The sequence below is a fragment of the Pinus tabuliformis genome, chromosome J (assembly GCF_031772625.1).
Source record: "Pinus tabuliformis cultivar Carrire ecotype Pingquan chromosome J, CPIR1, whole genome shotgun sequence".
In the NCBI taxonomy this organism is placed as follows: Eukaryota; Viridiplantae; Streptophyta; class Pinopsida; order Pinales; family Pinaceae; genus Pinus; species Pinus tabuliformis.
The window spans coordinates 1,110,993,994-1,111,007,939 of NC_142295.1; positions in this window are offsets into that span (position 1 = coordinate 1,110,993,994).

Genomic DNA, 13,946 nt, shown 5'->3' on the forward strand with positions numbered 1-13,946 from the left:
CACAGTTGATTGGTGGAAGTTGTTACTTCCTCACTTTCATTGATGATTATAGTAGAAAGACTTATGTTTACTTCTTGAAAAAGAAGTCTGAAACTTTGCAAAGTTCTAAGAATTCAAAGCCTTAGCAGAGAACCAAAGTGATCAATAGATAAAGGTATTGAGGTGAGATCATGGTGGAGAATATGATTCAAAGGCATTCCATGATTACTGCAAACATCATGGAATCATAAGACAGTTTACAACCAGGTACAAATCGCAGAAAAATGGTGTAGAAAAGAGAAAGAATAAGACAATTATGAATATGGAAAGAAGCATTTTGAAGGGAATAAACTTGTCTGATGAGTATTGGGCAAAAGCAGTTGCATGTGCTATTTATGTGATCAACATATCTCCTACAAAGAGTGTGATGAATAGAGTACCAGAACAAGCATGGCCAGGCATTTCTTGTAGCATACCTCATCTCAGAGTGTTTAGATGTGTAGCTTATGCACATGTTCCTAAGGAGAGAAGAGGAAAATTGGATGATAAAAGCGAAAAATGCATATTTACTGGTTATAGTGAGCAATCAAAAGCTAAGAAGACCATAATTAGGAGAGATATTGTGTTCAAATAGCAAGAGTCATGGAATGGGATTGTAGACAAAATAGTTGATGCAAAAGTGCCACTGGTGGATGAAGATGATGTAGCAGAAAAGGAGCAGCAAGAATCACAAGTGAAGACACCAAACAGAGACACACCAACAAGGACTCCAAGATTTTTTGAGCAGCATGATCTTCAAGTAGATCAACAGATCGAGATTCTCCCAGCAATATTAGGTGATGAATCAAGCAATAGTAAGAGAAAGATGAGAAGTCTGAAAGATATTTATGATGATTTGGATGTTAGTTCAATTTTTTCTTTCTTCTCTTTTCAACCTTCTTCGTTTGAAGAAGCTATCAGAGATGAAAATTGGGCGCAAGCCATGGCTGAAGAAACTAAAGTTATTGAAAAGAACGATACATGTGATTTGGTTGATTTTCCAAAGGAAAAAATTCTCATTGGTGTGAAGTGGGTGTACAAGACAAAGTTGAATGAGAAAGGTGAAATTGACATATTTAAAGCAAGACGTGTAGCAAAAGTATTCTCGCATCAACTGGGAATAGATTTTGGAGAAACATTTACTATGGTAGCCAGATTGGATGTTGTAAGAGTAGTTCTAGTCGTAGTAGCTCAGAACAAGTGGAAAGTATATTAGATGGATGTGAAATCAACCTTCTTGAATGGGGTTCTAGAAGAAGAAATATATGTGTAGTAGCCTAAAAGATATGAAGTTGAAGGTAAAGAAGATAAATTTCACAGGTTGAAAAACGCGCTTTATGAACTCAAGAAAACGCCTAGAGCTTGGTATAGCAGAATTGATAGCTACATGATCAAGAATGGATTTTGCAAAAGTAGCATTGAGCCTACCTTGTACATAAAGGTAAATGAGCATGGACATATTTTGATAGATTTCTTATATGTTGACGACATGATTTATACATGTGATTTTGAGTTAGATGAATTTAAAGCAGCCATGATGAAAGAATTTGAGATCACAGATTTTGGTCTCATGAAATATGTTCTTGGCATAGAAGTTGAGAAATCTGAAAAATGAATTTTTATTTGTCAAAATAAATATGCTAGAGATTTGCTAAAAATATTTAAGATGGAAAATTGCAAATTTTTCCCTACACCAGTTGCAACAAGTACAAAGTTGAGCAAGGATGATGAAGGATCAGATGTCTATCCAACTCTATTCGAAATATTGGTTGGCAGCCTCATGTATCTCACAGCTACGAGACCGAATATTATGCAAGGAGTAAGTTTGATTTCTAGATTTATGGAGATTCCAAAAGACACCTATTGGAGTGTGGGAAAAATAATTATGAGATAGATAGAAGGAACTAGAGATTGTGGCATAATGTATACAAGCATAGAAAAGAATGACTTGATTGGATATACATATATTGATTTTGCAAGTAGTTTAGATGATAGGAAGAGCACTTCTAGTTATGTATTCCATCTTGGTTTAGGTGTGATTTCATGGGCATCTAAGAGTAGCCTATTGTCACACTTTCATTAGCAGAAGTAAAATATGTAGCAGCAACATGTCAAGCAGTATGGTTAAGAAGAGTATTTGATGGACTCAAGCAGAAGAAACAAGGATCAACAACAATATATTATGATAACACCTCAACGATTGCACTATCCAAGAATAGTGTGTTTCATCAAAAGAGAAAGCATATTGATACTAGATATCACTTTATTAGAGAACTTGTGACCAATGGAGAAGTTCACTTGAATCCTTGTAAATTGAGTGATTAATTGGCCGATATATTTACCAAGCCAGTAGAAAAATATGTGTTTGAGTTTCACAAACGAAACTTGGGTGTTGTAATTCTAACTGAGATATAGACCAGTAGGCATGTTTGAGTTGTCATTGGTCGTGTCTTAGTTTAGTGGTCGTAATTAAGGGGGAGTGTTAAAATAAGATAATTACTCTCGCATTAGGAGTTGGCTAAAATTAGAGAATTAGTTAACTGAGCGTTGAGTCAAGTCAATTTAAGTGATAGTTGAACTGAGTGTGTGCCTGCATGTCAAGTTATTTTAGGTGGGTTGCTAGTTGAAAAGGTTTAAATACCCTTCACCCGGTTCATTGTAATAATCAAGTTTTTGTTTGATTAATAGAAGAGCCACAACTCATGTGTTTTGTGTGTTTTAATTTGTGTTTAAGCTCCTCTACCTTTCAAGCACAAACGACCATGCAAAAAAATATGACATAATAATAGAGACTGAGAAGGCCTTTTATGGAGATTGATAGTGATCCAGGTCATGCTACAAATTACTTGAAGGAATCAACCTGACCTTTTGATAGCCATAGTGGCCTTTTCCTTTCAATGAGAAACCCTCCAATGTTGATGTTGGAATCTTGTTGCTGTTTCTATTCCTTCATATTGTTTATCGATAATTCCTTACTATCAATGGCCTGCTCCTTTGCCTCATTACCTGATGAGCTTAGTTTTCCTTATTACCTCTCCCTTGTTTGCTAAGACCCAAACTTCTCAAGACTGGGTGGCTTTGCACCTTGAAATATTGAATCTGGGGAACTCGGAGAAGAGAGTTCTGAGTTGTATAGGGAATTGGAGGAAGCGTGAAGTGGGGTTGGTGGAGGGAACTAAATTCCCAAATAACCAACTAAAACATGCAGATCCGACCGATATTGAACCAAATCGAAATTTGAATCAGTGAATCGGGCCTCTAAACCACAAAGAAATTATTCCTAGTCCCTCAAGTTCCAACTAAGAAAATTTCTAACCACCCAATGACTGTCTCTTATCTTTTATATCTCTTCTTATTCCATTACTGTAACCATTTTCCTCATGCACTATTGGAGGTCCTCATCGAACTGGATTTCTCCTTTACCATGCCATAGAGGAGGAGGCTAATGATATCTTCCTCACCATACTCTGTTGGAGTGACCACATTCATGAATCATGTCTATCGGATAAGAATTTCCCCTTCCATCACCTCCAACCTTCATTCCCTTCTCAACTCAAAAAATGTTAGAATGAACTACCTATAGATATTTGCAAATGTGAGAATGAATAACCACTTGAGGATTAATGTGGAGCTCCACATTCCAAGTCAGAATTGGATGTGAGGTTCTTGATATCCATCCACCCCATCGCATGAAATGGATGTAGCTAAGGAGAAAGCAATACGACGAGTGTTTCCACTCCCAAACCATAAATGTGATAGAGGGAGATCGCATAAGAGTAATCATTATTGTTGTATATCAATAGAGCACCCAAATTTAGGGTGTTGAGACATCTCTTTGCTAGGAATGAGAATTAGTAGGAAAAGGTCGCAATTTAGGGGGATTTTAGGCTCATTTCAATGCATGGAGCTTTCTCTTCTACCCCTTTATTAGCTAGGAAGATCACTACATAATTTTCATTGTGCATAACATGTGATAAAATTATTGCTTCTTACTAGGAGATAATTTGAGATAGTTGTTGCATGCTTTGAACCAGGTGCCAAATGGTGGAGGACTTTGATCGAGGAGATCCATAGTGGAGCTCTTTTGTAGCTTGGACTGTTAACTAAGAATGACCTTCAGCAATAATTGGATGGAAACCTTTGTTCTGAGAAATGAGAATTCTTTGGATTAAGGCTTCTAGCTTAGATGAATTCTTGCTTTTGTACCCTATGTTACCTCTATAGACTCTGGTGATGTCACTGTTACAATTTCTTATGGCTCCTCCTATTCGCACCTCCCTTGGGTTAACTTTTGAAGCTTTGTCAAAGTTAAATTTGTAATGGGCCTCTTGAGGATGTGCCAAAACAACTAAACTCGTGTCTTTGGATCTCAAGCAAGTAATTGTTGTTGTTATATGGGATTGATTGAATTGCCCCCATGCAAGAATGGTTTTTTCTTGAGGGACCCTTGGAAATCCTTTTCTTACCAACTACAAAGAAACATGGTCTCGTCAATAAGTCTATGGAAGAGCAGCGAAATACCTTCTTGATTTTTTTGTTGGTCATTAAATATTCGTTGATTATGTTTCTTCCACATTTCTCATACCAAGAGGCTTGGATTCAAGCCACAGAGTTTATTCAGAACCTGGAATTGGAATGGGTTTTTGCCCCATGTCTTGAGAGATTGAACAACATCTATTCAAACTATATTATTTTTTCTAAAACCAAGCACAAATTTCTCCCAAAGGATATATACAATCTCATAGGTGTTAAATAAGTGATGCATGGATTCCTATTTATTTTTGCACATATAACACCATGAGGGTCCGGTAAATCCTCTTTTGATCAAGTTCTCAGAGATGAGGATTCTGCACTTTTCTAGAATCTAGACGAAAGTGGATACCTTCGGCCATAAGCCTAAGGACCATAACTCCTTCCAAAATGGTCTAGGTCATCTTTTGATGCTTATAAAGTTAGGTGGTAAGCATATTTTAATGTAAAATCTCATGTGTTTTTGTAGCCCCATCACAGGATGTCTTAGTCTAATTTCTTTTCGATAATTATGCTACTAATTTTGTGCCATATATTTTGTGAATATTCCAACCTTCCATCTCCCCTCAATGGTGTTGGTTTCTTCCATTTTTGAATTCTTGTGTTGTCATCCTCTAACTAGAAATGATCAACTTGGATCCCCATGATCACTAAGCATTGTCTTGGCTTAAGGGGAGATAGAAGTTGTGGCTTTCTAGGTTCCAAATTAGACAACTTTGAGAAGTTGATGGCAGTCGAATAAGGTATTTTTCTTCCAACTTATTTTCATATTTCATGTGCTATAAGTTTGCCCAAGGATTCGATGTGTATTTGGCTGATGTCCACCATATATTCACACCTAATATGATGTTGACAAATTATGGATCTCGTATTATAGGACCTCGTTCCGGTTTTGATAGACAAAGGGCGTCACTTTTATCTAATGACAATTTTTTATTGAGACGATTATATCAATTGGTAATTTGAGATACATGAAATCGGTGAAACTCGAGAGACCCGGGTTCAAATCACCTTGTTGTGACTCAGGCTACGGGAAGGAGAATAGATTGTAGCTCCCTAGAGGTTTACATGTAGTTACGTGTCAAGTGGGCTACTAGATTTCTCTAAGATATATATATTTTTTCCATTAAATTTTCAATTATCTATTCTTATTCTATAAAACATTTTTTCGATGCTCTAATATTTCTTTGCAACAAATTCGTAAATCTCAACCTTTCCTCAAGTAAAGGTGTTATAACCTTGCTTCGTACGTTTGAAATAGAACATAATAGAGTGAAAGTTAGACGTATCACTTGGGTCAAAAGTTTCTGTTAATATTTTTTTTAATTTTATATGGATACATAAGATTATACATAATATAATTTCTCTCCTCCATCCACGATTAGCCTACTAGAAATAGAATCAAACCCACCACATCTGTGTGGCAAAACATAATACAAATACATGATATAATTTCTCTCATCAGGCTATTGTTAGTCTAGCAGCAATGTAATCGAACCAGGACTTCTGGGTGGAAAAAAATAATACAAACGAAACGATGAAAATTTCATTTCATATATTTTTAAGATTACTTAATGTTGTAAATAAGTTATGCAAATTGTTGGAGGCATATCCTAAACCAAACAAAAGCAATAAGAATGGATGATATTACAGGTGTTATAAACATATTATTGAATGCTTATTCACAACAAAAACATCAAATAACATTTAAAAATCATCTAAAACTCGATTATAAATTGAGTGGAGAATCATCTAATATGTGGTATTATTGAGCCACCACACTACAACAAAACAGATAATTTGCGTTAGATTTAACATCAAATTTTAGTGCATTTTGTTTTCCAATTGGGTGATAAGTTTCATACTAAATATGCCACTATTGTACATTTTTAAAGTGTCCTTTTTTGTGCCATATTTTGCATTCATTTTTACAACCAATTTTGCACTAGGGTTTGCATCTGGTTTTACGATACGTTTTGCTTCTAGTTTTGTGCCATTTTTTGCATCTATTTTTTCATTAGTTTTTCTTCTTGTTTTGTGACATTCTTTGCCTCCAATTTTGCACCATAATTTGCATCGATTTTTACACAATATTTTGCATCTGATTTAGCACCTTTTTGTGCATCCAATTTGTGCCACTTTTTGCATCTAGTCTTACGCTAGTTTTTGCATCTAGTCTTATGCTAGTTTTTGCTTCTAATTTTTTAGCTACTTTTGTAATTGGTTTTGAATTTTTGTGCCTATTTTTGCATCCAATTTTCCATCATATGTTGAATATGATTTAGCACCAAATTTTGCACGCATTTTTTTCCCATTATTGCACCATTTTTTTGTGTCTACTTCTGTGTCCAATTCCACACTATTTTTATATCCACTTTTGCATTCAAATTTTCATCTTTTATGGTGTCTAATATTGCATCCAAATTTGCATCATTTTTTCTACCTCATTTTGTATCCACATTTGCATTTCATTTTGTGCCTAGGTTTGACTCTGAATTTGCATCCAATTATGCATAATTTTTGGAATCCAATATGACGTCCTTGGTTTCACCTTCTTTTAGCCCAATTTTGCATCTTCTTTTGTGTCGTTTCTTACATCCTTCTTTTCTTCCATTTTTGCTCCCAATTTTGCATTACCATTTTACACTAATCTTTGCATCCATTTGGCATCTAAATCTGTATCATTTTTTGCTTCTTTTTAGTAGAAAACTTGGTATCCCCTTTTTCATCCAATTTTACACCTAGTTGTCTCTCATTTTTTGCATCTAGTTTGTTGTCCATTTTTGTGTCCTTGTTTGTGCCTAGTTTGGTATCATTTTTTATGCCCTATTGTCTTCCCTTCTTTGTTTCTAATGATGCAACTTTTTTTACTTCTTGTTTAAAACCCTTTTTGTGTCTTTGTTTGCATCTTGTTTTAATACGTACTTTAACATCCAATTCTACTCCTAATTTTGCATCCATGGCTACATCCACATTTGTTTGCTTGTTTAAAGTGTACTTTTCTTTATATTTATGACCCCTTTTTTTGTTCATTTTACTGATTTCAATTACATAGTGAAATATATTATATTTTCTAAATATCATTAAACAATATATCATAATTCAAATTGATAACATTTTTTTAAACAAATTTAAGGGAAATTGAAAACATCCATCCAAAAAATAGTAGTATCATCATATATAATAACTCTCCATAAAAAATTCATTGACGATTTTCAATATAGATATATGAATAGCAAATCAATACCTATAGCGGATATCATTATTCCAAGGAAAATTCACAATATCCATCCAAAAATAGTAATATCATCATACATAGTGATTTTCCATATAAAAAAAAAAAAGTTGACAATTTTCAACACATGTATAAAGTTACAAGATAATACTAATAATATCATCATCATCTTTTATCAAATCAACTAAAATTCAAATGTGTGATTACAAATCAAAATATTTCATGAATATCATTATTGTAAGGTGAATTCACAACATCCATCCAAAGGTAGTAATATCATAACTCATAATAATTCTCCATCCAAATAATGTTGATAATTTTCAATATATACATAAGGCATATAAAATTTAATCTTATAATGTCGCGATAGGTCAGTAGAGCACCTAAACAAGGAAAGAGGTTATGAGCCTTAATCACACTATTATTCAACAAATGAAATATTGAACATACAAGTGGGAGTATCATATACATCAATTCTATAACCAAATTTCGCAGGTATCATATACATCAATTTTGTAACCAAATGTCACCAGTATCATATACATAAGGTTAAAGGCATTTTAAAATCACTGAGATATGGAGAAAAGACCCATGGTTTCCATGTTCTTTAGATGATATCGTATACATAAGTTTAGAGGCATTTAAAATAGATAAGATATGGAGAAACTTCCAAAGATTTCCATATGCTTTAGATGGTCTATGCCTGATGCTTGACCATTCAAAATAAAAACCTAGTAGCAAAGAGTGGGCACAGGTGTTGTGGTTCTTTTTGCTACTGCCATTAGTATTGAAGCCTTAGACGTAGGTGTCGAAGGAGACAAAATAGGCAGAGTAACCACTAGAGGAAAGGAAACCAACAGAGTAAAAGGGGCACGTGACATAGACTAAGGGTAGTGTATACTGGAATTACATTTGAAATTTGAACATTGTTAGCTCAAAATCAAAATCAGTTAACTTCCTTGGCACTTGCTTCTCTACTAAAATTACTAAGACCAATATGATACAACATGAATCCATGCTAAAATGGTAAATAATGTGCCTCATGCAACAATCAGCCCAAACATTGCATGTTGCTATGATAATTTATTTATTAATCCTCTAGAAAAATCTTTGATAACATTTCAAAATTTTAATATCTTCTCATCCTCGTCTCCCTTAGGCCTCCAGGCCTCAAACTTGGAGTGATATCATTAAAACCTTTTCGGTAGAGGTAATTTTGAGGTTGGACCAAGTCTCCAGCACTACTATGAGGGACAGAAATTTCCACCACTCGTCATTTCCATTTAAGATCAGTGAAAGGGTCTACGATGATTATATCACAAGATTCTGTAGGGACACTGAGTGGTTTTGATGATTATTTAATCAGTGTCTAATATGGCCATATGCCAATTGGAATATAGATCTCTCACGTGTGTACATTACTATCAGGCAAGAATGAACTCATTAATCAGACTAATAATAATATTTTAGTATAATTCTTACAAGCCTATAGGAAGAGAACGTGTGAGGGGAGGGTTTTTTTTAAGTAAAATAATGTGATCATTTTTGTTTAATACCGATCAATAATTCGACAATGATTTGCCATGCATTGCAACTCATTAGTATTATTCTATAAAATCTTGTGAGACATTTGCTCCAATATTGTAATCAGTATTTAATAGGTTTATATATTAATTGCTTAATAAACACAATACTTTTCAGCACCAATGAATTTATTAATTATCCTGAGTCAGAAATGGTTATTACTTAACATAATCATAAAAATATAAATAATTGATATATATAAATAAATATCATAAAAATCAAAATATTTATTTATATATATATATATTTTGAAGATAAGTTTTATCTTTTGATTTTTAAATATTACTAATAATATTGGCCAATATTTCATAGAAATTAAATCTTGTTATTTACTTAATAATTATTGATAATTACACCCGGATGCGGGTGCTTCCTCCAGGTTACAATGACTTGCCGTACTGAACCGACTGCTGGCTTCATCGCTGGCAGCAGGGCGTTCTGTTTGGTACAGGAGGCAGTTATGATTTATAGGCTCAAGGTGGTAGCATTTAGTATGGAGCTCTCTCGAAATTGGTTAGAGTTAAACCCAAGCATGGCAACCAGGATGGCGCATGGGCTCAGGGTTCTGCAACCGAGTCATAGCATTTATGTTCCAGCGATCTTTAACACCATGCCGGGTCTGCCTTGGAGCATAGTCATTTGTGTTTGGAGCGGGAGAAGTCGGAAGGTTCACAGAGCTCCCTCTGTTCTGGTTCATTGGCACTCCATTTGCCTACAGCCTTTTTCTGCGCCCGCTTGCAAAATGCGAAGGCGTGGCATTCCTCGGCGGGGTAGCAACTATGGTAATAGGGGGGGTCGTGCTCATCCTGCACCCCCGATAGTCAATCCTATTTCTTCAATTCCGCCATCTCCTCTGTCGCTTGATTCTGAGAGGGCTCGTCCGAATAGTTCGTTTCAGACTTCTAGTTTTTCTTTTCAGAGTGAGGTCAACAAGCCTATTATTACTGTCAATTTCACTATTTCGGTTGCTGAAGTAGAAGGTAGTCCCTCCAGCTCTGTTCCCTCTGAGAATGAACCTTCTCAAGATGAAGGCATACTGCTTGGGGATTTATCCGGGCGGGTTTATCGCGCGGACCGTCAGCACGATGATCCTGACCGTCAGCATGATGCTCCTGAACAAACTCGGCCTATGAATCCAGTTCAGGAAGGCGCTCAGCATCAGAGTCCGAACTCAACTCCAGCTCAGGTTAATGCTCCTCCTTGTAGTCCCTTTCGCAGACACTCTGGATTCCTGCACCTGGTCACCCATCCCAACGGTGAGCCAGTCCTGGATGAAGAAGGCTATGTCACCTGGGTAGCATCCCCCAGTCCGGAAAGGGAGGAAGCGCCACCGTCCCCGAATCATGCCGGTTCAGATCAGTAATTTCTGGCCGGGTGGCCATCCTGCTCTTATTTTTTGTCTTTTTGCTCTTACGGCCCTGGATAGGAAGTTAAAAGTTGATGACTGGTTTACTCTGTCATTTGATTTTGTCAATATCGGAGATTTTTTGCTTCGGGTTGTTAATGTAGGTCTAGAAATCCATAAGCATGCTACATCTTGTCTGCAGGACCTCTATGTATTTTTGATTGAAAGAATCTATTGCAAAATCCATGCTTTTACAGTTGAGGATTGGCTGAGGCCTCCTCTCGAATTGTAACCTCTATGTACATATTTTTACTTTTTTAATAGAATTAGCTTTTACCGAGAAAAAAAAAATAATTATTGATAATTAAATTACATTTTCAAAAATCTTATTCCAAAAAAATATACATAAAATTATTAATACTTAAAAAATAATTTTATTTTTTTAATTTAAATTGCATTTTTCAATATTATTATTTTTATAATTTAAATAATTTTATAAATTAATTCATATCAAAACGAATTATTAATACTTAAAAAAATGATTTTTTTTATTTTTTAAATCTAATTACACTTTTCCATTATTATTTTTATAATTTTATATTATTTTTATCATCTAAATAATTTCATAAATTAATTATTTTGATTATTAATATATATTATTAATTAATATTTTTAAAATCTGAATTACATTCTTCAATATTATTATTTTTAATTTTATAAATTGATTATTAATATACTATTAATTAAATTTGGTTTAATAATTAAGAAAAATATTGTTTTTTTATTTACTAAATTTAACTTTTATATAGTCATATTGAATTCATAACCAATATTTGTTTATAATAAATAGTTTTATAATTCAAATAAAGTAATTGTTAATCATTAATAATTTTATAATTCAAATATATTAATTATATATAGCAATATGCTTTTCAATTTCTGTTTTCAAAAATATAAATAAATTAATAATCAAACTATAAATATCTCATGGTAATATTTTTAATTAAGTTTATAGGTGTTTCTCTGTTATCACCTTCCTATAAACATTTTAAATGTGTTGAATTTCTCATTAAGTTTCCATGCCCAAAAATATTTTAAATGTAATTAATTTCTTTAATCTTTGTAAAAGATGAATTATGCAAGATTAATTTGTATAGTTATTCCTTTTGAAATAACTTTAACTATTAATTTGAAATGTGTTTTAGTGATTATTGATTTATTGGGTATTAAGGTATTAATTTAAATGTATTTAACTATGGGAAATTAAGTTGTAGAGTGGATTGTTTGTTCTTGATATTATATTGATTTGAGAAGTATGCTTTTAGTGAATATTGATTGATTGGGTATTAAGGTATTATTTTAAATGTATTTAATTATGGGAAATTAAGTTGCATAGTGGATTGTTTGCTTTGCATATTGTAGTTTGCTTTCCAATTCTTAGTGTTGCATAAGGTATGCCCCGATATTTAGCTCCCTACCCTCTTATGGTGCATCATGTTTTTCCTCCACGCCCACCGGGAACTATGGGTGTGATGCCTCTTCCATGACCTACAATTCCAGGAGTTCATGCACTTCCCCTAGTTCTGAAGTTTCCTCTGGAGACTCGTTCATATCGTGCTTCAAAGGGTGCCATGTCAGTTGTATCTCCCACTAAGAAACCACAAACAATAGTTTATGCTCAAAATATATTACCAACAGTGGGTAATGAATTTTTACTCTCTCCTTGAGATGGGTTATGTTGATTTTATCTATGGGAAATTTGCATTTGGTCTTTGAATTTACATTATTTGACACTATAATGTAGTGGTAACTATTTATTTATTGTTATTTTATGTCACATATTTGTGGACGAATCAAGAGTTGGAAGTAAGCACATGATCCAACAAATGACACCCCAAAAGGATTTGGGCTTTTCCAATTGGAGTCTATAGAAATAATGTTCTGTGTCTTACGCCTTGTGAACAATTTTAGTTTGGAGGGCCAAGAATTAGTGGTAGGATTAATTTATTTTCTAATTTTTTTTTTTATGAAATACACTAAGCATCTGCAACATGTTTTGACTTCTTGACTTTTAACAACTTGCAATGCTCACAAATTTAATTTGGAGGGCCAAGAATTAGTGGCATGAATTCTATTTTTTTTATTATGAAATATGCTAAGCATCTACAACATGTTTTGAATTTTTGACCTTTAACAACTTGCAATGTTTTTGGAACCTGTCTTATACACAGTTGAAATGGTAATAACAATTGAAGTCCTCTCTTAATTGTTCTCTATTTTTACTATTTCTATTTTTGGTAACCACGAAGTGCTACTCACTAGCTTCCTTGAATTTGTGTACAACATCTGGCTAATTTTAATTTACAGTGTCAGGATCTTGTAGTCACTTCGATGAGATTTTCCTTTTATTTAAACAAATCTAGATTTGGATTACATCTAACTTATCGTGGAAAGTTGTTCACTTTATAGATCTATATGAAAATTATTTACTATTGGTGCTTGAGTGTGGTCATTATTGCATTGTTGTTAAGTACACATTTGCATGCATATTGAACTATAGTTATCACCATGGGCTTGCCGTTCCCATTAGTCCATTGCACCTTTGTTTTGAATTGGAAGGGAGGTAAATTTATTTTCAATTTATCTTCATTTAATAGGAAAAGTTACCTATTATAGTTTTCTAGATAGTGAAAGATGATGCAAGTGTTATGGATATTGGTTACATGTGAGTTAGGAGAAATTGAACTTGCACTCTATTACAGTAACCTGAATAAAAGTGGAAACAATAGGAAATAAGAAATAGATCCATGCGAAGGATGGTACCAGTTCAAGCCAGAGTTATTTTTCAACAATATGAGTAGACTTCAAGCATTATCTTCACTGGGTGAATTTTAGCCACACAAAAAAAGCCAACTTCTCCTATTTTTCTCTTAACCTCAATATTATTGCCTAAAAGGGTCATACCTGGCAGAACTAATAGTCACGGGCCATAATTCACTTGCCTAATACTGATAGCGTGGGCATGTGTTGTCATTTGTAGAAGGAACATTGATTAGTGCCTTGGCACATAGTTAAATGTAAAATGCAAACAACCACTTCGTACTTTCCCAATACTCATCATGGACATGAGTTGTCATTTCAACGAGCATCATTGTCCACAACAACTCATGGTTGTGGAAGAAAACAATAGTTTAATTATTCTAAGTTTTTGAGTTTTTAGGGCATAATTTTTGA